General features: G+C 42.3%; 1 protein-coding gene across 3 annotated transcripts in view; it reads right to left on the reverse strand.

Annotated features, from left to right (window-relative positions):
- Positions 1–25,636, reverse strand: part of cpne4b (copine IVb) — a 369,673-nt gene that overhangs the window by 327,355 nt on the left and 16,682 nt on the right. The gene's annotated exons all lie outside the window — the stretch shown is intronic.

Here is a 25,636-nt window from a genome sequence, read left to right on the forward strand (position 1 = left end):
GAATTATTTATCAAAGACAGACTGAAATCACTGCATTTAGTCAGCAAATTAATCATTTATTGTTGCTGGTCATATGTTTATCAATTGTTGTCTCAGACAGATCTCTACCTTTGCATCTCACTGTTTATTTAATAATTTTTTTTAAAAGAAACTATTCACTTTACAATTGTCTGTCAATAAAATAGATGTTGTCTACTGAACATGTTGCTGAATGATTTATTTAGGGAGCCTCATTCAAGGAAGCAATTACCTATGAGAATGATCATTTATTCAGGAGGTTAAGATCACAAAAGGAATTTCCTGCAGTGACACTGATTGCATGGAGATCAACAGTAAAATTCTAGCACATAGGAGGCCAATCAGCCCATCGTTCCTCTTTAAAGGAGCCCCAGAGGTCTACAATTCCTTCTCCTTCAAATAGTCATCCAATTTCCTTTCAAAAGATACCATTGATCCGGGTTCAATTGTTCTTTCAGCTGCCATGTCTCAAACCATACCAACCCCCTATGTTGAAGAGAAACAATGTTCCCCATTCTTACATCAGTGAAATACCACTGAAATCGGAAATAGGAACAATCGTTCTTCTCAAGGGCAATTTGGGATGGGAAATAAATGGTGGCCAGCCAGCGACATCCAAATCCCATGAGTGAATTTTATTTTAGAAAAGTACTGGAAATGCACAGCAGGTCAGGTAGTGTCATCAGTGGAGAGAAATATAGTCAATGTTTCAGGATGATGACCTTTCATGAGAACTGAAAACAGATGGAAGTAAAGCACATATTTTCTAAAGCACTTTTAAACCAGTGGAAGTGGGAAGAGTAGCAGTGTAAACAAAACATTTAAATTCTGCTGGGACTGAATGGGTTAGATGTGGGAAGAATGTTCCCGATATTGGGCAAGTCCAGAATTAGGGAGTCACAGTCTACGAGTGAGGCATAAGCCACTCAGGACTGAGATGTTGAAGAGTTTCTTCACTCAGAGAGTTGTGAACTTGTGTAATTCTCCCCACAGGAAACTGTTGGGGCCAGTTCGTTAGATATATTCAAGAGGGTGCTGGACATGGCCCTTGTGGCTAAAGGGATCAAGGGGAACGGAAAGAAAGTCGGAATCAGATACCGAAATTGCTGATCAGCCGTGATCATATCAAATGATGCTGCAGGCTCAAACAGCCAAATGGCCTGTTCCTGCACCTATTTTCTTAGTAATGTCAGTGATAAGATGGAGGCCAGGAGAAGTTGAACAACAAAAGATTTCATGATGTCAAAGCGTAAAGAAAGTGGATGGAAACAGTGATGAAGCGTGTTTGTGTTCAAATGAGGCCTGAACAGCTGCATAAAAACAATGTGAACACAACTTGAGAAAAGGAGATAACGCAGTGTGGGACTGGAAGAACGCAGCGTCAGAGGAACAGGAAAGTTGACTTTTCGGGTAGAAAAGGAAATGAGACAAATACCAACCAGAAGAACAAAGAAAATACACTTAGAGCAAAATGGAGGCAATGATTATGACGTAATGTTGTCGAAGTTGATATTGAGTTCAGAAAGTTTCAGAGAACTGTGTCGAAAGATGATGTGCTCTTCCTCAATGTGTGTTGAGCTTCACTGGAATGCTGTCTTTCCCTGTGAACCCTTTTTCAATCATCCCTGTCCTCAGGTTGCTGACTCTTCTGTAGGTTTTCTTTTGTACTATATTGACTTTCCACTATTTGAAAGGTCCTTAGCGGGTCTCCTCTCAATCCCCTCATTTCTAAGAAAAACACACACCGGCTTCTCCAGTCTCCCCATGTAACCAGGTGCTGATTGTACCCAATCTGAACCAAAGTTAGATTTGAAGGGAGATATTGGAATTGAAAGAAACAAGCGCGTTTTGCATTCCGAGGTTCAGGTGCAAAGTTGTCGCTTGTACCTGGCAGTATCACAGTGGTATTAGGCATGTGAGATAGGCAAACCATTGCCTTCAAGACACTTAACTGGAGATTGGCAGCTTAGCAAGCAGATATTGGTGGGTATATAGTTGATGGTGAAGCTGTTCAGACTGATTGCTTATTGCTTATTGCTTAGACACAACTTGTTTGCCCCGTCTCAGCTCATAGAGTTGTACAGCATGGAAACAGACCCTTCAGTCCAACTCGTTCATGTCGACCAGCTATCCTAAATAAATCCAGCCCCATTTGCCAGCATTTGGCCCATATCCCTCAAACCCCTTCCTATTCATGTACCCATCCAGATGCCTTTTAAGTCTTGGAATTGTACCAGCCCCACCACTTCCTCTGGCAGCTCCTTCCATACATGCACCACTCTCTGTGTGAAAAAGCTGCCCTTTAGGTCCCTTTTAAATTTGCTGCAGAAACCTCTATCTGTGTTTCTGCTATCACTACATTCACCAAAGGCTTTTGATGAAGTCACCCACAAGAGGCTGCTTAGAAAAAAATTAAAGCTCGCTACAATATATAGCTACGATTTGGACACAGGGGCCGAATATAAATCTCCAAATGTTTGGATGATACACAGTTAAGCTGGAATATGTGTTCTGAGGATAGTGGCTTCAGTGATTTAGACAGACCTACTGCATGGGAAAGAACCTTGCAGATGGAATATAATATAGATCAATGTCAGGTTAACCACTTTGGTCAGAGAAACAGACGGGCAGAGTGTTTCTTAAATGGTAAGACGTTGAAAATTGTCGATACAGAGAGGAATCTAGGTCACCTGGTTGTTGAGTCACTGCAGGCTAGCATAGGTGCAGCAAGCTATTAGGGAGAAGGCTAGTGAAATTCACTGCAAGAGGATTTAAATGCAGGGGGTGGGGGAGTCTTGCTTCAATTATATAGGAGTCCATCAGACACTACCGCACTGTGCTCCCAGAGTTAAGCCATTGTCCAGTTAAGACAGATCTAAGGAGGAATTTCTTCTCTCAGAGGGTAATGAACCTGTGGAACTGTTTGCTGCAGAGGGCTGTCGAGGCTGGGTCATTGAGTATGATGAAGACAGATTTTTAATTAGTAAGGTAATCAAGCGTAATAGGGAAGAGCAAGAGGTGGAGATATGAATTATCAGATCAGCCACAATTTCACTGAATGGTCTAGCACACATGACAGGCCAAATGGCCTACTTCTGCTCATACAACTTCTGGTCTTATGGTCCGTAGAAGCTCAATCATTGAGGAGGTTCACTACAGAAATCAATAGGTTTCCAGCTAGTAATGACAGCAAAAGATTTGGCAACCATGTGGGAAAATGGTGTTGAGTTGACAATCAGCTGTGATCTAGAATGGTGCAGCCAGGCTGAATGGCCTATGTTCTATTTCCTAATTTCCCTGACTATATGTCACATTCCCCAAGCTCTGCTGCAGTCTGGAACATGCATGACTGAAATTGAATAACACAAAGTTTTCCCATGTAATTTAAAGGTAACCTTTAACAGCTGGGGTTCTCTGCAAATCGCAGTTCCATCTGGACCAGATCCTGTGGCCACATGCAGCAAGACCTCCAGGAAACATTGCTTTTTTAACTCTCGTTAATTAGCATTTCGACATCCTTAACTAAAGCCGATTCATCAAACTTGCTGGAGGGCGCATCCCATCATTCTAACACTGCCGAGCCTGAATTCCTCCGGAAATTAAAGGATTCTTGGCACATTGCAGAAATCTGAAGGCCCGAGAGATCATTCAAAATTGCCTTTCTACATGAACTGCCAAAAGAAGAAGCTGATTATAAACTAGTGATGACACCGGTAGAGGGAGTCAAGGATATGAAGGGGGTCCTTCTGGTGGATAGTATATGGCGCTGGGAGCTCAGCTTGGGACCAAATACACTGGTGAGGTAGAGAGCATCACCATGAGACAGAAGAGGGGAAGAAGTCACAGGGAAGGAGGAAGGCTTTTCTGATGAGAACTGGGGACAATAATTTTGCTCTAATCATGAATGGGTTTGATGGGCTGAATGGCCCACTCCTCTTCTTATTCACCTGTATTTTCAATATGTCACTGGATGTAACTGTGGATATTCCAAGCCTGGATGTCAGACGATCAGTCTGACAATATGATGGTTATGGAGCACTGGAGCTGGGTGTCAATATTGAGTGTGTTGAAGGTGGTCCCTTATCATTCAGCTGATACCCTTGAAGGCATCATGTTGATGAGGAAGAGCCATGGAGGTGACCTCGGGGGAAAACTACAGAGGGTGAGAGTCGTAAGAAAGCCTTTGCCAGAGTTGTTATGAAGAAGGGATCCGAAACATTAACTCTGTTTTCTCTCCATAGATACTGCCAGAACTGCTGAGATTTTCCAGTCATTTCTGTTTCTGTCTCTGCTTTCCAGCATCTGCAGTACTTTTAGCTTTTCATTGTGCATGTCGTTATGAACAGAATTAGCAAGACACTTGTGGAGGTAAGTGAAAGTGCTGACAATGAGCTGGAAAATTAATTCAAAGTCGTTGGAGGAAGATGAAGCAGTTGACTATAGGAAGAGCTATAGACAGGTTTAGAAGGACAAACTGAGACAGTTGTCTCAAACTCAAACAGTTCCAGAGATTTACAGCACAGAAACAGACCATTCAGTCCAAGTCATCCATGCTGACCAGCTATCATCAATTAATCTAGCCCCATTTGCCAGCATTTGGTCCATATTCCTCTAAACCCTTCCTATTTATGTACTCAACCAGATGCCTTTTAAATGTTGTAATTGTATCCACCTCTACCACTTCGTCTGATAGCTCATTCCATACATGGATCACCCTCTGCGTGAAAACGTTGCCCCCAAATCCCTTTTAAATCTGTCTCCTCTCACTTTAAACCCATGCCTTCTACTTTTGGAGCCCATTACCCTGGGAAAAAGATCTTGACGATTCACTCAATCCATGCCCCTCATGATTTTATAAGCCTCAATAAGGTCACCCCTCAGCCTGTGACACTCCAGGGATAACAGTCAAGGATGCAGCTTGCGATTTTGCTTCAGGATCTGTGTTGTGGCAGGTTTGGAAGGCAAGCGAGATTCATACATGGTGTTGCAGGAGAGAGAAGCAACCAGGATGTTGGAGGTGAAAGGTAGCACAAGGAGAGATAGGTCACAAGGACTGGAGGCAATGAAGGTATTTTATTTTGTTCTGAAGGTGTAGTGAAGGTGTTGTTGTGACTGTTTTAAGTCAAGCACTCAAGAGAACCATTTATAATGTTAGCTGGGAGGGAAAGTAGGAAAAGATGATAGAACTGAATGGAAGAGGACAATGAGGAAGCCTAACGCACAAGGTTAAAGCACAGGGAAGGTGGAGAAGAAAAATCTAGAGAGAGACTTGGACTCAATGCTAGAAGGAGGTTTGTAAGGTTTCAGTACAGAGGTTTGACATGCTGGGGGATGGGAAGGGGGGAGATAGAGGTATAACTAGACGGGATAGTCTTAAAACCCAGTGACAACTTTCATTAGATAAAAATGGAAAAATAACCTTATACTGCGCATAGATTGACTAATGAATAAATGAAGTTTTTAAAAGATTACAGGAATTGAAATAAAGTGGAGTGGCTTTCAATTATTCATTTTTCTTGGAATGTGAATATTTAATCATAATATTAGGTCGTTATGATCCATCCCTAATTGCCCCTGAGAAGGTGCTGGTGAGATACCTTCTAGAAATGTCACTGTCCGTCTAGTGATTGCTGCATATTGTATGTTTCAAATCTACAGAGAGATGGCAATTCCTGTAACAATTCTCATTACTTCAGAATGTCTGTACCACACTTCAGCTCTGACTTCCACCTCTTTCATCTGAGATAACACGGTGTAGAGCTGGATGAACACAGCAGGCCAAGCAGCATCAGAGGAGCAGGAAGGCTGACGTTTCAGGCCCAGAAATTGCCCATTTCTGAAGAAGGGTCTAGGCCTGAAACGTCAGCCTTCCTGCTCCTCTGATGTTGCTTGGCCTGCTGTGTTCATCCAGCATCCATGTGTTATCTCAGATTCTCCAGCATCTGCATTTCCTACCATCTCTGAACCTCTTTCATCTGATTGGCTCATTTGGCCTTGAGTCCATACCTAAACACAACCAAGTAAGCACAGTGAACATCAATAGTAAACAGACTCACATAATCAAAAATGAACAATTGAACACAACAGTGATCAGGAGCAGTTTCTAACATTGTGTTCAGTGGTTCACTAAGAATTATTTTTAAAAAGGTTAATTCTTCAATTTTAGATGTTTCAAATCTTGATTTGCGCCATAACTATCCTTTACAAATTCTACCTTAAATCAATAATATTTCAAAATGAAAAATTTTGCAATTTGTGAAATACGTACTCTGTGAAATATTTCAGTTGTTCATTTTATTTTCAAGACTGGTTAACAATATTCGATCTTAATTTTGCAATAGTCATTTCAGGACTAAGTTCTCCAATTTATCTTCAATTCTATTTCAGGCAAATGCAAGTCTCCCATAATTTCCCTTCTCAATTTCACGTCTCTGAGTAACGCTTCAGACCATGCTAATATATCAATCAGTCTATGGATCAGTAATCTTTGGTTGGCCAGTCATTATTGCAGACATTTGAAACTTGCATAGTTAGAATTATGACACAGCATATTGTAGGGAAGATGGGGGCCAGAGAGAAACAGGCAGTGAGTAAATGAGCAGGAGAGAGAAAGGAAAGAGAAAAGCAAAAAGCTAAGAAATAAAAATAGTTAAATGGAAAAATAAGAACAGCTAGAAATTAGAAACTGTGTTCATTTGGCCTGCCATGTCGCTGCGGGCTCTTTGAAAAGCATGGCCCCATTCTCCATTGCTCATTCTGCAATCCTGTCATTTTGATTTTGAATCCTTTATGCATGTTATGAAGAATCTAGAAAGTTCTTTTCCATCACAGTGGACGTGAGAAGATCTCTTGTGTCACTTTTTAGAAACACAGCTACAGGTGAGATCATCCCAAAAGACAGGGCCCAAAACAAAGCTTCAAGAACAACTTCCAAACGTATCAAACTCAAAACAAATCAGCAAGCCACCTGATCAATGAGGAGGAAATGGAAAAACTAGGGAAAGCAGTTACAATGTTGGGTGATAGATATTTTGTGGGATGTGGGCATTGCTGACAGGACTAGCAAATGTTTCTCAAGATAACAAAGTGTGGGGCTGGATGAACACAGCAGGCCAAGCAGCATCTTAGGAGCACAAAAGCTGACGTTTCAGGCCTAGACCCATCATCACCTTTTCTGATGAAGGGTCTAAGCCCGAAACGTCAGTTTTTGTGCTCCTAAGATGCTGCTTGGCCTGCTGTGTTCATCCAGCCCCACACTTTGTTATCTTGGATTATCCAGCATCTGCAGTTCCCATTATCTCTGATCACAAACGTTTCTCAAGACTTGCCTGACCTTTATAGAGGGCAGTTAAATGTTAATCACATTACTGGTGTCCACAGTCAGACAGTCATAGCCAGAAACAAACCCTTTGATCTAACCCTTCTACACTGACCATAATCCCAAACTAAACTAGTCCTACCTGCCTGTTCCTGGTCCATATCCTGCCAAACCTTTCCCATTCATGTACTTATCTAAATGTCTTTTAAATGCTGTAACTGTGCCCGTATCCCATCATTTCCCTCAGGAAGTTCATTCCACACACAAACCACCCTCTGCGTAAAATATTTGCCCATCATGTATTTTTCAAATCTCTCTCCTCTCACCTTAAAAATATGCCCCCTCGTCTTAAAATCCCCCACCCTGGGGAAAAGGCACCTGCTATTAACCCTATCTATATGCCTCATGATTTTATAAACCTCTGTTTGGTCACCTCCTGGGGTCCAATGAAACAAGTCCCAGCTTATCCATCCTTTCTTTATAACTCAAACCTTCCATACCTGGCAACATCCTGGTAAATCTCTTCCGAACTGTCTCCAGCTTAATAATATCCCAGTCATTTCCTCCATGAAGGACACTGGGGAACCCTGCAGCTTTTAAATCAATAGTTTCTTCTTAGTCCCCATTGATGAGACCAGCTCACCATTCTAAATTTTATCAACCGAGTTTTTCCCAAAGTCCCATGGCAGGATTTGAACCCATATTCCACAATTGCATTTACGAGCGCTATCTAGATTACTAACCCAGTGACATAGCAACTAGACCACAACTTGCCCCCATTTTAATTGTTAGAAAAGGAATAGAAGGAAGACCAGAAAAGTCATCGGAGGCAGAGACTGAACAAACCAACCAAGGGGCAAAATGTCAATGAGCAAGTAACTGAAGACATGCGGTAAATTTGACTAGTTACAATTACTTTCCTCCTATTTAATCAAACACAAATATATGTCTTTCATTTTCCACAAATATTCATGTGACAAAACTGCACAGTTCTAACTTGTTTCAGTTGCATAGAGGTTAATTTAACTCAGCCATCAGTTTTGAATATTAATTAAAAATTATCTGCAGGTCAGAATCTTGTTTTGAGCTCAATGCTGCATGTTGTGTCTTTGTTTTCACTGCATTGGTTAAGAGCACCAGAAGGGACTAGAGAGGAACTTCCCAGAATATTTTTTTCCCTTATTTGTTCTGGAGCGACGGCGGAGGATTTTATCAAAATCGTTCTCGGGATGAGGAAATTTAGCTACAAGATTAAGTTAGAGACTCTGGGGACATTCCCCTTGGAGCAGAGAAGATTCAGGGAGATCTGGAATGTAGGACCTATGAGTAGGCTATTTGGCCTTCAAGCCTGCGCTGCCATTCAATAAGATTACGACTAATTTTGTTTTGGCCACAATTCCACTTTCCTCTCAGCACACTATATCTTTTAACTCCCTAGTTTATCTAAAATCTATGTAATTCTGCCCAGAATAAATTGAATGCCTCCTCTGCTTTCTGGGGAACAGAATTCCACAGACTAATGACCCTCTGAGAGAAAAATAAAACTCCTCATCTTCACCTTAAAACTAATAACTCTTATGTTTAAACCGTGTTTCCCCACAAGCAACATTGCAGTATCTACTCTATCAAGTCCCCATCTTGCATCTCTCAATAACATCATTGCTCATTCTCCTAAACTCCAATAAGCATTGACCCAAACCTTTCTTCATAAAGATAGTTCTTCATCCTAAATTGAGTGAAGCTTCACTGAACCCCTTCTAATGCATTTTTTTTACTTAAGTGAGGAGAACAAAACTGTACACAAAACTTACAGATGTGTTCAAAGGGCCTGTACATTAGGAGCAACACTTCTGTATTGTATTCCCCTTACAATAAACTCTAACATTCAATTTACTATCCTAATCACTTGCTGTGCCTGCAAACTAACTTTGTGATTTATATCCCAGGACACCCAGATCTCTCAGAGCCAGCAAGTTCTGTAAACTCTCCAAGGATTTTTCTATCTCCTATTTCTCCCTCAACAGGGTATTTCTCTTAAGTGGCAGGATGTTGTAAATGAATTTCAACCAGCAAAAGTAAATGCACTTCCAGTGTTTTAGTAACCCCTGCCACTCTATGCTATTCTTTGCCATATACCTTCTGGAAATACTAACTACAGTACATCCAGTGGTTCCCCTATATCTACATTGCATGTTGCATCAAATCCTCATTATCCACATGGGATAGGGCTTCCTGCTGATAACAAAAGACATGAGCTACTACCATGTAACTCTCCTGTCTATCACAAAGGACCATGTGATTAGACTGGGGAAGTGATAGAGTCACATGGCACAGAAATAGACCCTTTGGGCCAACCTATCCACGCTGAACCTACTCCCAAACTAAGCTAGTCGCACCTGCCCGCTCCTAGCCTATATCCCTCCAAACCTTTCCTATCCATATACTTATCCAAATGTCTTGTAAACATCACAATTGTACCCACATCTACCACTTGCCCAGGAAGTTCATTCCACATGCAAACTACCCTCTGTGTAAAAAATTTGTCCCTCGAGTCTCTTTTAAATCTTTCTCCTCTCGCCTTAAAAATGTGCCCCCTAGTCTTGAAATCCTCCATCCCAAAGACAACTACCATTCACCCTATCTATACCCCTCATGGTAGTATAAACCTCTATAAGGTCACCTCGCAACCTCCTACACTCCAGCATTTCCAGCCTTTCTTTGTAACTCCAACCTTCCATACCCGGCAACATCCTGGTAAATCTCTTCTGAACCTTCTCTAGCTTAATAATATCCTTCCTATAACTGGGTGACTGGAACTGGACACAGTACTCCAGAGAGGCCTCACCAATGTTCGGTACACATCAACATGACTTCCCAATTCCTACACTCAAAGGACTGAGAAATGAAGGCAAGCATGTTAAATGCCTTTTTAACCACCTTGTCTATATGTGACATAAATTTCAAAGCATTATGTACCTGAACTCCTACGTCTCTCTGCACTACAACAGTACCTAAAGCCATATCATTAACTGTATGAGTCCTACCCCGTTTGTTTTTTCAAAATACAACACATCGCATTGATTCAGATCGAATGTCATCTGCCATTTTTCAGCCTATTGCCACATTTGATCAAGATCCCTCTGTAATCTTAGAAAACCTTCTTCACTGTCTACTGTGCCACCGATTTTCGTGTGATCCGCAAACTTATTAACCATACCTACTTTATTCTCATCCAAATCATTTATATAAACGACAAACAAAACAGGATCCAGAACCAGATCCCTGTAGATCACTGCCGATCACAGACCTCCAGTCTGAAAAATAACCCTCCAGCAACACCCTCTATCTCCTGCCATTAAGCCAATCATGTAACCAATTGGCAAGTTGACCCCGAATCCCATGTGACCAACTTTACTAACTAGACTATCGTCCAGAACCTTGTCAAAGGCTTTACTAAAGTTTAGGTAAACAACGTCTAATGCTCTGCCCTCTTCAAGCATTTTGGTAACATCCTCAAAACACCCAATCACGTTATAGACACAACTTCCCTCACACAAAACCCTGCTGACTATCCCTAATCAATTTTTTTGCCTCTCTAAATGCCCATAAATCCCATCTCTTTTAATAACCTCCAACAATCCACCCACAACCAAAGTCAGACCCACAGATCTACAGTTCCCTGGTTTCTCCTTGCAGCTTATTATTGGAACTGCTCACAGCTGGGACTAGCAGGACTACAGAGACTGATCAGCTGAGTGTCTGTTTTTCAGACTTACTAAACTTATAAATCATAACATTTTTGGAAGTCTGTAATAGGGATTGGATGAAGGTTTTTTAATGTTTTACTGAGATCTGTAAAGTGGAATCACAGGAAGACAGAGTAGTGAAGAAAATGTTTGATAAACTTGCCTTTTATGGTCAGTGCATTAAGTGTACGAGTTAGGAGATCATGTTGTGGCCGGCATTGGTCAGGCCACTTTACTATTCTAGTCCCCCTGCTATTACAAAGTTGTTGTTAAACATGAAAGGATTCAGAAAAGATTAACAAGGATGGTGCCAGGTTTGGAAGGTTTGAGCAATCAGGAGAGGCTGAATAGACTGGGGCTATTTTCCCTGGAGCATCAGAGGCTGGGGGGTGATCTTATAGAGGTTTATAAAACCGTGAGGGGCACAGATAGGGTAAATATCCTGGTTCTTTGTCACAAGATAGGAGAGTCCAAAACTAGTGGGCACAGGTTTAAGGTGCAAGGGGAAAGGTTTAAGAGGATATAGGGGTAACTTTTTCACACAGAGGGTGGTGCGTATATGGAACAAGCTGCCAGAGGAAGTGGTGGAGGCTGGTACGATCACAACATTTAAAAGGCATCTGGATGGGTACACGAACAGCAAGGGTTTAGAGGGATATGGGGCAAATGCTGGCAAATGGGACTGGATTAATTTAGGATGTCTGGCTGGCATGGACGTGTTGGCCTGTAAGGTCTGTTCCCATGCTCTATGACTGTACGACTGTAACCCTTCTTAAACAGTGAGAGAAAACTGGGTGGGGTCCGGGCCTGTTCTCAAGAGTACACAGATCTGCTGGGCCCAGCCATACCGTAGCCATAGCTACCAAGGGACGTCAATGTTGGGCACTATGTGATGAGTGTTTCAGTCACTCACGACAGAAAATCTGTCTATCGCACATTCTATGTCAGGATTAGTTCAGTCACATCCCTGCTGCAAGTAAATTGAAAGCTGGTTTCAGACTGATGTTCCGGCTTACTGCCACTCTGATTCTCACAGACTCACCCAAACAGACAAGCATAAAATTCTACAGATAAAACTTTCATGTTTTCTTGTTCTTCATTCCCTTCTATCGTATTTTCACCTTGATTGCTTTTGTTAAGGTGGAAATTAGGAAGAGTAAAAATGAACAGTGCAGTTTCACAGCTGACATTCAGAAACCTCCACAGCAGCTGGGAGTGATCAGTAATTTCAGAGCCTGATCAGCTAAGTGTTTGATTTTAAGACTGATAAAACTTGTGAGACTCAATCTGTTTTTTTTTGTAAATCCATAGTAGTGAGTAGAGTGAGCCTTTTTTGTATGTTTCCCTGAGATCTGACTCTCGGTTAAAATTAATGATAGGTATTAAGTTATCCTAGAGCAATGTAGAGCAGTCAGACTCCGCTAACATTGAGTTTTTGAGAAAGTGCATTGGGATTTTGTTTTAGGCATATTCTGGGTCTGTATTTTGTTAAGATGTAGAGGTGGCCTATCTTAGAGTGGTGTGTGTTACCTGTCGGATGTGGGAGATTAAGGAGAATTTGAATTTTTCTGATGATTATATCTGCAGGAAGTGTGTTTGGTTGCAAATTTTATCGGACCACGCAGATAGTTTGGAGCAGCGGCTAGAGGCAATGAGGAATTTACAGCAGTGTGATGGGTGGCAATTCCAAGAAGGTAGGAGAACTGCAGATACAGTAGGGAGATGTGTTACAGCCGGGAAGAACAGGAGAGGTAGGCAGCTAGTGCAGAAGACTCCTGTGCCTATCCTGTCTCAAAGAAGTTTGCTGTTTTGGATAAAATCGGGGGGTGATGGACTCCCAGGGTAAATATAGCACTGACAGCCAAGTTTCTGGTACTGTGGCTGGTTCTAATGTAATGGGCAGTATGTCAGGTTCCATGCAACCTGTTGTGATTGGGGCGGGGGGAGCATGGGCACAGGCAGACATTCCTGTAGCCAACAACACGACATAGAATAGTGGGTTACCTCCCCGGTGTCAAAATCAAGAATGTCTCAGAGAGGATGCATAATATTCTCAAAGGGGAGAGTGACCAGTAGGACGTCGTTGTACATGTTAGTACCAACGACATAGAAAGAGAAAGGGACATGGTTCTGCAGACAGAATGGAGGAAATTAGGCAGGAGATTAAAAAGTAGGTCCTTGAGGGTAGTAATATCTGGATTACTCCCAGTGCCATGTATGAGTGAGGGTAGGAATAGGAGGGCAGGGCAGATGAATGTGTGGCTGAGGAGCTAGTGCGGGTTGGCCGGCATTCACATTTTTGGATCATTGGGATCTCTCGTGGGGCAGAAGAGATCTGTATAAGGAGGACAGGTTGCACCTGAATTAGAAGGGAACAAATATGCTGGCGGGGAGATTTGCTCAAGCTGCTCGGGAGGATTTAAACTTGTAAAGGGAGAGGAGACTCAAGGGTCCCGGAGCAAGCACAGACCGAGTCCCGGAGCGGATGGAAGAAATCACGGGCCAAGTCCTGTGGTGGAACCAGCACGGGCAGCAAGGCCTTGTGCTCTGGAGCCTGCAGGCACGCCCCATCAGTCCCAGGACACCGCAAGTCATGAGCCCTGGAGCAGCACAGAGGGGGGCTGTGAGCCCTGGACCAGCACGAGGGGTGCTGTGAGCCCTGGAACAGCAAAGGGGGGCTGTGAGCACCGGAGCAGCGTGGGTCTCTGTGAGCCCTGGAACAACGTGGGGGCTGTGAGACCTGGAGCAGCGCTGGGGCTGTGAGCCCTGGAGCAGCGCGGTGGCTGTGTGCCCTGGAGCAATGCGGGGGCTGTGAGCACAGAAGAGCTCCAGGAAAACGCCCTCCAGCAGCACATTGGAAGCAGCCCCCAGTGCAGCATGGAGGCCGCAAATCCAGGGCAGTGGCCCGTGTGAGAGGACGATCCTTACCTTAGAACAATATAATGTTAACTCCTTAATATTTTCCTATATTTAACTTAACTTCAACTCTGTAATTAAGCAACTTCCTCTGCTGTATCTAAGAATTGTACCTAGGCACTTGTATCTAAGGTTTCACCATAAGAAGGCAGACATTGTAAATGCTTTTCAAAACGGATTTCACATCACAATAAAAGGATATTGAATTATATTGTAATGTAATTTCATTAGTTTTAAAATAGTTATCTTAAAGATTAGACATGATCTAAAAGTTCAAGGTCTAAATTGAAGTAAGGCCAGTTTTGACAATATTAAGCAGGAGCTTTCAAAAGTTGATTGGGAGAGGCTATTCACAGATAAAGAGATGTCTTGGAAAGTGGGAGGCCTTTAAAAATGAGATAACAATAGTTTAGAGACAGTGTGTTCCTGTCAGTGTGAAGGATAAGGTTGGTAGGTGGAGGGAATTTTGTATGACTAGAGAAACTGAAGCTCTGGTCAAGAAAAAGGAGACATATGACAGATATAGACAGGTAGGACCGAATGCATCCCTAGAAGAGTATAAGGGCATTAGGAATATACTTAACAGGGAAATCAGGAGGGCAAAAGGGGGATATGAGATAGCTTTGGCAAATAAGGTTAAGGAGAATCCGAAAAGATTCTACAAATACATTAAGGGAAAATGAGTAAATAGCAAGAGAATAGGGCCCCTTAAAGATCAACAAGGCTGTTGATGTGTGGAACCACAGGAGATGCGTACAATACCAATCAAGTATTTACTGTGGAGAGGCATACAGAAGTGGAAGAACTTTGGGAAATAAATAGTGAAGTCTGGAAGTGTCCATGTTACAGAACAGGAGCTGCTGGATGTCTTAAAAAGTATTAAGGTGAATCAATATCCAGGACCCAATTATGTGTATCTCAGTAATTTGTGGGAAACTAGGAAACAGATTGTTGGGCCCCTTGCTGAGACATGATAGCCATCAGTGACGTGCCAGAAGACTGGAGGTTGGCTAACATGGTACCATTATTTAAGAAAGATGCTAAGGAAAAGCCCAGGAAGTATAGGTCAGACAGCCTGATGCCAATGATGGGCAAGTTATTGCAGGGGATTCTGAGGGACAGGATTTAAATGTATTCAGAAAGGCAAGGACTGAATAGGAAAAAGCAACATAGCTTTGTGTGTGAGAAATTGTGTCTCACTAATTTGATTGAGTTTTTTGAAGAAATGACAAGTAAGACTGATGAAGGCAGAGCAGTGGACATTGTTGATATGGGCTTCAGCAAAATGTTTGACAAGGTTCCAAATGGTAGAATGGTTAGCAAGGTTAGATCCATGGAACCCAAGGGGTGCAAGCCAACTGGATACAAAATTGGTTTGAAGGTAGGAGACAGAGGGTGGTGGTGGAGGGTTGCTTTTCAGACTGCAGGCCTGTAACCAGTGGTGTGCCACACGAATTGGTGCTGGGTCACTGCTTTTTGTCACTTATATAAATGATCTGGATATGAACATAGGAGATATGGTTAGTAAGTTTGCAGATGACACTAAAATTGGAGGTGCAGTGGACAGCGAAGAAGGTGACCTCAGAGTACAACAGGACCTTGATCAGATGGGGCCAAGGAGTGGCAGATGGAGTTTAATTTAGATAAATGTGAGGTGCTGCATTTTGGTAAGGCAAATCAGGGCAGGACTTGTACAATTTATGGTAGGGCCCTGGGGAGTGTTGCTGAACAAAGACACCTAGGGGTGCAGGTACATAGTTCCTTGGAAGTGGAGTTGCAGGTAGACAGGATGGTGAAGAAGGCATTTGGCAAGCTTACCTTCATTTGTCAGTACATTGAGTATAGGATTGGGAGGGTCATGTTGCAGCTGTACAGGGCATTGGTGAGGCCACTTTTAGAATATTGTGTTCAACTCTGGTTTCCCTGCTACAGGGAGGATGTTGTTAAACTTGAAAGGGTTCAGAAAAGATTTATAAGGATGTTAGATGACAAGGTGGAGAGCTGGATGAATGCAGAAATTCCTGAAGAAGGGTCTAGGCCCGAAACATCAGCTTTCCTGCTCCTCTGATGCTGCTTGGCCTGCTGTGTTCATCCAGCTCCACACCTTGTTATCTCAGATTCTCCAGCATCTGCAGTTCCTACTATCTTTATAAGGATGTTGCCGGGTTCGGCGGGTTTAGCTATAGGGAGAGGCTGAATAGACTAGAGCTATTTTCCCTGGAGCATCGGAGGCTGAGGAGTGACCTTATACAGAAGTTTATAAAATAATGGCAGGTTTGGATAGGGTGAAAATGCCCTGGGGTAGGGGAGTCTGAAACAAGAGGGCATAAGTTTAAAGGTGAGAAGGGAAAGATTTAAAAGGGACCTCAGGGGAAACCTTTTCACAGAGAGAGTGGTGCGTGTATGTAATGAGCAGCCAGAGGAGGTGGTGGAGGTGGTACACCATTTAAAGCCATCTGGATGGGTATATGAATAAGAAGGGTTTCAAGGGATATGGGCCAAATGCTGGCAAATGGGACTAGGTCAGTTTCGGATATGCTGTTCAGCAGGAACAATTTGGATTGAAGGGCCTGTTTCCATGCTGTGCATCTCCATGACTCTAATATGGATGAGATTGTAAACTAGCCACTCGTATTCCTCCCAGTTCTTCCATCACAGTTCCTACCATCAAAAATGAAAACGGCTCTGCATTTGTAAATTAGTCAATGTCAGCTCACCCTGTTCCATTGCTCTCAACTATCAATCTGGAGCCATAACCAAAACAACTCATATCAACAGTTTTATTTTGGAAGTTATGGACATCAACAAAATTTCTTGGGAAGAAGTTCACCGTTTTGATGCACCCCAGCATTTTATTGCAATATTTGTGCATTAATTTTACACAAGATTCAAAGGTGGCTGTTCCCTCATTCACGGGATGCAGGTCCCCATTGCTGATGGGAGATTTTCATTCCAGATTTATTTACAATCCCAGGATCGTTGCACCATGGAAGGAGGCCATTCAGCCCGGCATGTCAGTGCCGGCAACAGTAACTCACCTTGTCTCATCCCTCTGTCTTCTTCCCCACTGCTACTAATGTTTCCACTTCACACCACAATCCACTTCTCTTTTGAAAATCTGATTTGAACCAGCCTCCAGCACACTCGCAAACCCTCAACACTTACTACGCAAGAAAGATTTTCCTCATGTCCCCCTTGCTTCCTTTGCTAATTACTTTCAACCTGGGCTCTCTCATTCTCGATTCTCCCAGAAGGCGATCTCAGGAAACCATAGGCCAGACAGCCTGATGCCAATGGTGGGTAGGAGGAGGAGATTCTGTGGGGAAGGATTTACATGTATTTGGAAAGGCAAGGACTGATCAGGGAAAGTCAACATGGCTTTGTGCTTGGGAAATTGTGTCTCACTAACTTGATTGAGTCTTTTTAAACAAGTGACAAAAATGATCCGTTATGTTTGCAGCCCACTGGATTCCGAACACCTCCACCTCTTCTCAATTATTTCCTGACAGAGAATAGTCCAACATTCCTAAGTTTATCCACATAACTGATTTTTCCTCAGCCCAGAATTATTCTTTTGACAAACTTATACATTTCACTCAAATATCTTCACAGGCCTCCCAAAGTGAGATGCCTAGAATTGGATACACACACCAGCTGTGGCCAAAGCAATGTTTTATCCAGGTACATCATAACCCATTTACCTTTGTTCTCTAGGTCTGGGATATAAAGCTGAGGATCTCAGTATGTTTTATTACCTGCTGTCTCAACTTGCCTTTCTTCGATAATGGTGCACACAAACCCCTAGGTCTCTCTGCCCATACACTCCCTTTCAAATTGTACCTCTTATTTTATATTATCTCCACGCTGAAATGAATCAATTCACACTTCTTCAACTTAAATTTCATCAACACATGCCCATTCTTGAAGTTTACCAGTATCACAGGTTCCAAGTTTCATGTCATTTGCAAATTTTGAAATTTTATTCTGTACACCAACCTCCAGGTTAGTTATATATACCCACCTTTAGAAAACCCAGCTTTGAATATTCTTCCAATCCACAACATACGCAATGAGGAGACTTAGTGGCATAGTGAAAATTTCATTGGGTTAGTAATCCAGAAGCCAAGCCTAATGCTTTGGATGTGACTTTGAATCCTATTGTGGCAGTGATTGGAATTTGCATCCATTTCGTAAATAAAATGTGGAATTGAAAACTGGTCCCAGTGATGGTGACCATAAGACTGTCATCAGTTGTCAGGTCAAAAATAAATCTGGTTCACTTATTTCCTTTAGGGAAAGAAATCCGAGCCTGGTCTGGCCTACATACTGTCATTCGGCCCAACTTGCCCATACCACCCATGTGACTCCAGACCCACAGTAATTTGTTGACTCTCAACTACCCCCTCAAAAGGTCAAGTAAAGTTTCTCAGTTCAAGGGAACATTGAGATGGGCAACATGAAAGAATTTACAAGCGACAACTCTCCCTTACCTGTCACTCAGTTGATTTTAGTATCCATCTTGCTCATGTCCCTTTTATTCCATGAGCTCTAACTTTGTTCATTAGTCTGTTATACAATGCTGGATCAAATGCCTTTTGAAGTCCATGTATACCACATCAACCACATTACCCTAACCAAATCTCTCTGACTCTGCAGAGGGCTCAAGAAAATTCTTTTGGTGCAAACACTGATGTAAACAAATTACGCAGTATGCCCACGATTTTCTAATATTGATTTACAATATTATGCTATCTGCTTCTTCTTTACAAACAGTCACTCGGTGAAAAAGAGCTTGATTTTGCTAAATAAAAAGACGCATTTCATCATAGTTAGCAAGAACTGCAGATGCTGGAGTCAGAGACTGTGTTTGCCACATTTTATCACAGCTTTCTGTTTTGTACTCATTTGGACAACTCACAGGAATACCAACAGAAATCTATGTTGACCTCTTTTGCTGCTGCAAGCGATTTTTTTAAAAGAAAGACGTATTTTTATAGATGAGAGATTTCTCTATATTAAATTATTTTCCCACAGTCCTTGTCTGCCGGGTGAGAAATCCCAAAAATATAACATATTTACGTAGTATTACAGAGTCAGTTGTGAATCCGTTTCTTTGTAAAATCCGTAGAAAATTTGTGACTGTGATCTGATGCAACCCAAGGTCATTTAGCATTATTAATACTTCTGATTTACAAGATATTCAACTGAAAGTAAATAATCTCAAACCTCACATGTTATAAAGTACAGAGGAATGCACAGATATCTTAATGAAGCTCTAACGCACTTATTTTTCATTCCTTTGTTGATGTATACTTTTCAAATATCTGTTAATGTGTACTACTGGGCAGTCATCAATGCTGATCTGAAAAATCAGACCTTACCTGCATCGCAAGACACACATTAAATTGCAAAAGTTTCTTCTTTCCTCTCGTCTCATCCCTTTCTCCCCACAGGAGCCAAATTGGTCTGCTGCTAATTTCTACACTCTCGTGTATACGGCATGTTCAAGCTGCATTCAGACCACATCACAGGTTTCAAGGTTCTTCTATGCTTCTACGGTTCACCCTGCTAAAGCTGCTATTCATACATTAAAGAAACTGTACATGCTGGTCTTGTCCAGCTATTTTTATGTGCATTAGTACAAGCAACAGCTCAATTACTTTCACCATCTTCAGAATTACTTAACCTTTAAATAAACAAAAATCTATTTTCATAAATTAGCTAGTCTGATGAAATTCATTTGAGCTTCTCTTCAAGACTGCAATGTAATAACACAGTTATTTCTGCCATTTAGCTCTATTGGCATTTCGCAGCCACCTGAGATGTTGAATTTAATCCTTCCACCCTTTTCCCAGATCCATGTATCATCCCCTCACCTTCCTTCAACTACCTGTTCATGTCACTCTTAACTATCACATAGCCCCTAACTCCAGGTACCTCACTCCTCCCTATGGAAAAATGCTGCTCCTGTTCACTGTTTCCCCAGCATTCAATTTGATCATAATCCCTGAACAACTGGAAGCATTCATATCAAACGTTCAGTTCATAACCGTTACCAGTTCTGAGAAAGGGTCACCAGACCGAAAATGTTAACTCTGATTTCTCTGCAGAGATGCTGCCAGACCTGCTGAGCTTTTCCAGCAATTTCTCTTTATGTTGCCATTAGATTAGATTCCCTACGGCATGGAAACAGACCCTTTGGCCCAACAAGTCACACCGACCCTTGATATATCCGACCCAGACCCATCCCCCTATAACCCACACACCACTGAACACTACGGGCAACTTAGCATGGCCAATCTACCTAGCCTACACATCTTTGGACGCGGGAGGAAATTGGAGCACCTGGAGGAAACCCACGCAGACACAGGGAGAATGTGCAAACTCGACACAGACGGTCGCCTGAGGTTGGAATCGAACCCGGGTCCCTGGTGCAATCAGGCTGCAGTGCTAACCACAGAGACACTGTGCCACCCCAATTACCTCTAGTTTTTGTCAGAAACAGTTGGCCATCATGGTTCTCCTGTTGCCATTCCTGTGGATCCTGCTTTTGATTCTTCATTTGATCCATTGCCATCATTCCTCTAATCATTTATCCATCCTGTGATCTACCTTTATGTGAGGCCTTTCCTATTTCTCTTGCTCTTCTCCTCCCACTTACCTACTGCTGGTGTAGTGACAATGTCAGAGGCCTAGTAATCTAACACACTAGGCTAATGTTCTGGGGGCGTGCATTCAAACTCCAAAGCAGGAGCTACTATAATTTGAATCCAATACAAAAAGTGGTCTGATGATTACCTTGTAACAGTTGTTGTTGGCTGTTGTTAAAACTCCCTGAGGTTCACTAACCTCTCTCAGGGAAGGAAATCTGTTGTCCTGACCCAGTCTGATCGACATGTGACTCCAATCCCAAAGCAACATGATTGATCTTTAGCCTGAAGGATTGGCAACAGAAGCCCTGCCAGTGGTTCTCACACTCCATCGACAAATCTTAAAAAGACTTGCATAAAACCTCTTCTATCTATGCCTTTTCCCAGTTCAGATAAATGACATCTTGATTGAGTTCAATAATTTTAGGGCCTAAACTCTCCCATGTCCCAGCCCCCACCCCACACACCAGGCCTTGTTACCACATGGCCTGCCACTACACACCCCCTGTTGTTAGTCACTAACAGCCCCCATTAACAACTATTCGCCCTCCCAGCCTGATCGTTAGCAACTCCTTTGTCTGTTCACTGTCTTTCTCTCTCTTAGGGCTCTATCCTATCATTTACTCCCTCCCCACCCACATGCCTATTTTCTGCACATAAACTGATGTTTTCCCATTCACTATGAGTTCTGAGGAAGGGTCACCATACCCGAAACGTTAACCCTGTATCTTCCTTCACAGATAGCTGCTGCCAGGCTGGCTGAGCTTTTCCAGCAACTTTGGTTTTGTTCCTGATTTACAGTATCCACAGTTCTTTTGGTTTTTATTTGACATGTAAATCTTGCCTGGATCCCAAAACTGCTTCCAAAGTTCAGAAAATGTGGCTCCATGGGATGTTCATAAAGAGTGTTTTGCAACCATGCTCTGTAAAGTACAGTTACAAATGCCTTATGTAGGGGTCCCCAGATATTTTGTAATCTTTCCTCTTCAAAAGAGCAAAGTATCATTTGAGCATTTTATGACATGCCTCTGGGACAGGTGGAACTTGAACTCCAAACTTTCCTGGCCCAGAGGTACGGACAATACCATTGTAGGACAGGACCCCAGTAACTGCCTGATTTCAGCAGTTTCTATCACACTTTGTACTAAAACCGAGAATGTTGCAGCGCATTCAACACTATACTAAGTGCTCCCTTATACATACGTTCAATCTTTGACTATTTCCTAACCAAAAGAGATTCTGAACAGTCCCCTATTTAATGTTTTTGTGTGGAAAACAATTTGCACTTATACACTCCCTAATTACAATTAGGTTAACACAATAATCACCATCTCTCTCACCAACCCATTATTGAGATCTAAGAGTATATTAATTATAGACCATGCAATGATGAACAACATTGGATTGGACAATGGTTACAGCATAGAAAGAGGCCATTTGACCCCTTGGTTGCATGCTGCCTCTTTGCAAGAGCAATTCAACGAGTCCCAGTCCTCTGCCATATCCCTTGCAAATTTTCACTCCTTTGGAGACTATCCAACTCCCTTTTGAAGGGAAAGCCATGTACAAATCTGCATCCAAACACTGTCAGGCAATGCTTTCTAGACACAAACTGCTCACTGTACAAAAGAAAGGATTCTCATCTATTGGTTCTTCTGCCACAAACCTGTTCTCTCTGATTCTCAGGCCTTCCACCAATGGGAACAGCTTCCCCCTCACTCTCCATCCAGAGCCTTCACTATCTCAAGTATCTCTATCAATTCTTCTTGCAATCTCCTTCAAGGAGCACAGTTCCAGCTTCTAAAAAATCTAATCCTTCGTCTGCAAAATTAAACTGGAACAGAATAAAGAGAAGATTCAGCTTCTGCCTATGTGACTGAAGTCCCTCAACCCAGAAACAATTCTCATAAATCTTTTCTGCACCCTTTAGAAAGCTAAGCCTATAATAGTAATATTCCCACATTCTCTGCATTAAGGATTCCCTGATCTTAACTCAATTTAAAAAAAAATAAAAACCCCGAATCAACTCCTGAGGGATCGTTTAAGAAATTGTGGCCTAATGATACTTGTATTGGTTTTCAGAAATCAAGACTTTCTGCAAATTCATTTTGATATGGAAGTTGAATCAATATTATTGCAACGTAACCTGATTTAGTAAGTGTTTATAATTTGTATTGCCAGGTTGTGGTTTAGATCTAAATGGAGCATTTTTCTCAAGTGTGGTGAATCAACTTTAGACTTAAACTGACACAAAACCAAAACATCTGCTTCTTTATCCTCATGCATTTTTCAGCAAAGGTCCTTCAGTCCCCTGATGGAGTTTTTGCTACAAAGATTGACAGCTCTTCCTGACTGATCAAACTGATTTCCCCCAATATCCCAGATCAAAGTCTGGCCAACAAGAAACAAAGGAGAAATGTTGACCAAATGATACCATGAGTCATCAAGAATGGTGCAGTGCAACCTCAGAATGGACCCAAGGAGAAATACGAATTAATTTGTTCAAGACTGGCTTTTCGACTAGATGGACCAACAGGTTGAGGAGTGGCAAATGGAGTTTAATTTAGATACATGTGGGGTACTGCAATTTGGAAAGGCAAATTAGGTCAGGACTTATACACTTAATGGTAAGGTCCTGGGGAATGTCACTGAACAAAGATGCAGGTTCATAGGTCATTAAAAATGGAGATGCAGGTAGATAGGGTAGTGAAGAAGGTATTTGATGTGTTTGCCTTTATTGGTCAGTGCAATGAGTGTAGGAGTTGGAAGGTCATGTTGCAGCTGTACATGACATTGGTTAAGCCACTTTTGGAATACTGTGTGCAATTCTGGTCTCCCTGCTATAGGAAGGATATTGTGAAACTTGAAAGGGTTCAGAAAAGATTTACAAGGATGTTGCCAGGGTTGGAGGGTTAGAATTAGAGGGAGACACTGAATAGGCCAGAACTATTTTCCCTGGAGCATCAGAGGCTGCAGGGTAACCTCGTAAAATCATGAGGGGCATGGATAGGGTAAATAGCCAAGGTTTTTTCCCACAGGGTGGGGGAATCCAAAACTAGAAGGCATAGGTTTAAAGTGAGTGTGACCTAATGGGCAACTTTTTCACGCAGAGAGTGGTGAGCATATGGAATGAGCTGCCAGAGGAAGTGGTAGGGGCTGGTACAATTACAACACCTGAAAGGCATCTGGACAGGGACATGAATAGGAAGAGTGTAGGGGGATATGGGCAAAATGCTGGCCATTGGGACTTATTTGGGATAGCTGTTCATCATGAACAAGTTGGATTGAATGGTCTGTTTCTGTGCTGTACATCTCGGTGACTCAATAGCTTCAATCGCCCTGAATCATAAATCTGATTTTTAATTCACTCAAGGGATGTGGGCATCACTGGTTAGACCAGCATTTATTGCCCATCCCACATTGTCAACCACATTGCTGTGGGTTTGGAGTCACATATAGGACAAACCAAGCAGTTTCCTTCCCTACCACATTAGTGAACCAGATGGGTTTTTCCTGACAATCAACAAAATGGTTTCATGGCCATCATTAGACTCTTAATTCCAGACCACAAATTTAATTCAAATGCAACCCTCTGCCATGGTGGGCCTCAAACCCAGGATGCCCAGAGAATGAACTGAGTTTCCAAGAATAATATTCTAACGATAATAGCACTAAGCCTTTGCCTCCCCATTTGTAAGAAGTCGGAGAAACAGCATGCCATTCTATCCCCTCAGGCTGTTCACCATTCAATAAGATCATGGCTTGCTCTGAGGCCTTAACTCCACTTTGCTGCTTGTTCACAAAACCCATAAAGATCAAAAATCTGCTTGGCTCACCTTTGAATATACTCAGATACCCAGCCTCCACTGCTCTCACAGGAAGAGGTTTCAAACACAAATAGGACTTTGAAAAAAGATATTCTTTCTGATCTTCAGTCCTGAATAGGATTTAGAGTTGATCTCCCTCATTCTAGATTCACTGGCAGGAGGAACTACACCCCCCCAAAATCAATCCAGTTAGGTCCCCAACAGAGGGCCATCTCCTGGGAATGCCAGAATCTGCTCATTGCAATTATTTATGCTATACAAATGTTCATCAGTCATCTGAGTAACAAAGCTAACATGTGCTAAAATGAGTGCTGTCTGACCACAAGATGCGCCATCAAACAAGCTATCGACATGCAACAAATTTGCAGTTCAGTAACATATTTATATCCAAACTGTTCTTGTGTCCTGTGAATGGCTTTGTTTAATCCAGCTGTGATCAGCACCATCACACTGAGGCAGCAATGAACGAGGGAACTGAAGCTGTGAATGTTACCAGTCCAAAGACAACCAAATCAACAATGCCAGTGAGAAATTCTTACTCTAGGCATACTTAAAAGCCAACAATGCTTGAAAAGTTTTATGGTCCTCTACCACGTGGCTTACAGAAATCAGCCACAGCAGAAGTCTCTCCCCAGTGGGGACACAAACAGACAGATTGTCAGATTTTCTGCATTGCCCAGGCAGCCCAGAAGAAGGGTAATACCCGAAACGTTGACTGCTCGTTTCCTCTAAATGCTGACTGGCCTGCTGTGTTCTTCCAGCCTCCTGTTTGTCTACCCAGGAAGTTTCACTGTCCTGATTTCTACCTTCTTCTAAATAGTAGCACCAGAGCATAACAGATCATTTTCCATCCCAATTCAAACATCTCACTGGTAGTCATCCACATCATTTGACAGTTCAGTTTTAATTGTGTGCTTTGCACGTTATTCTTCCACCGAGAAACAGAGATGGGTAGAGATAGAGAGAGGAAGATGGGTACAGATAGACAAAGAGATGAGTACAGATAGAGAGAAAGAGATGAGTACAAAAAGAGAAAATGTGATGGGTCCTGATAGAGAGAGAAAGATGGATATGATAGACGAAGGAAGAGATGGGCACAGACAGAGATAGAAGAGATAGGTACTGATAGAGTCTGAAATATGGTTTCACATAGAGAGAAAA

This window comes from Stegostoma tigrinum, chromosome 2, assembly GCF_030684315.1.
Source record: "Stegostoma tigrinum isolate sSteTig4 chromosome 2, sSteTig4.hap1, whole genome shotgun sequence".
NCBI classification, from domain to species: Eukaryota; Metazoa; Chordata; class Chondrichthyes; order Orectolobiformes; family Stegostomatidae; genus Stegostoma; species Stegostoma tigrinum.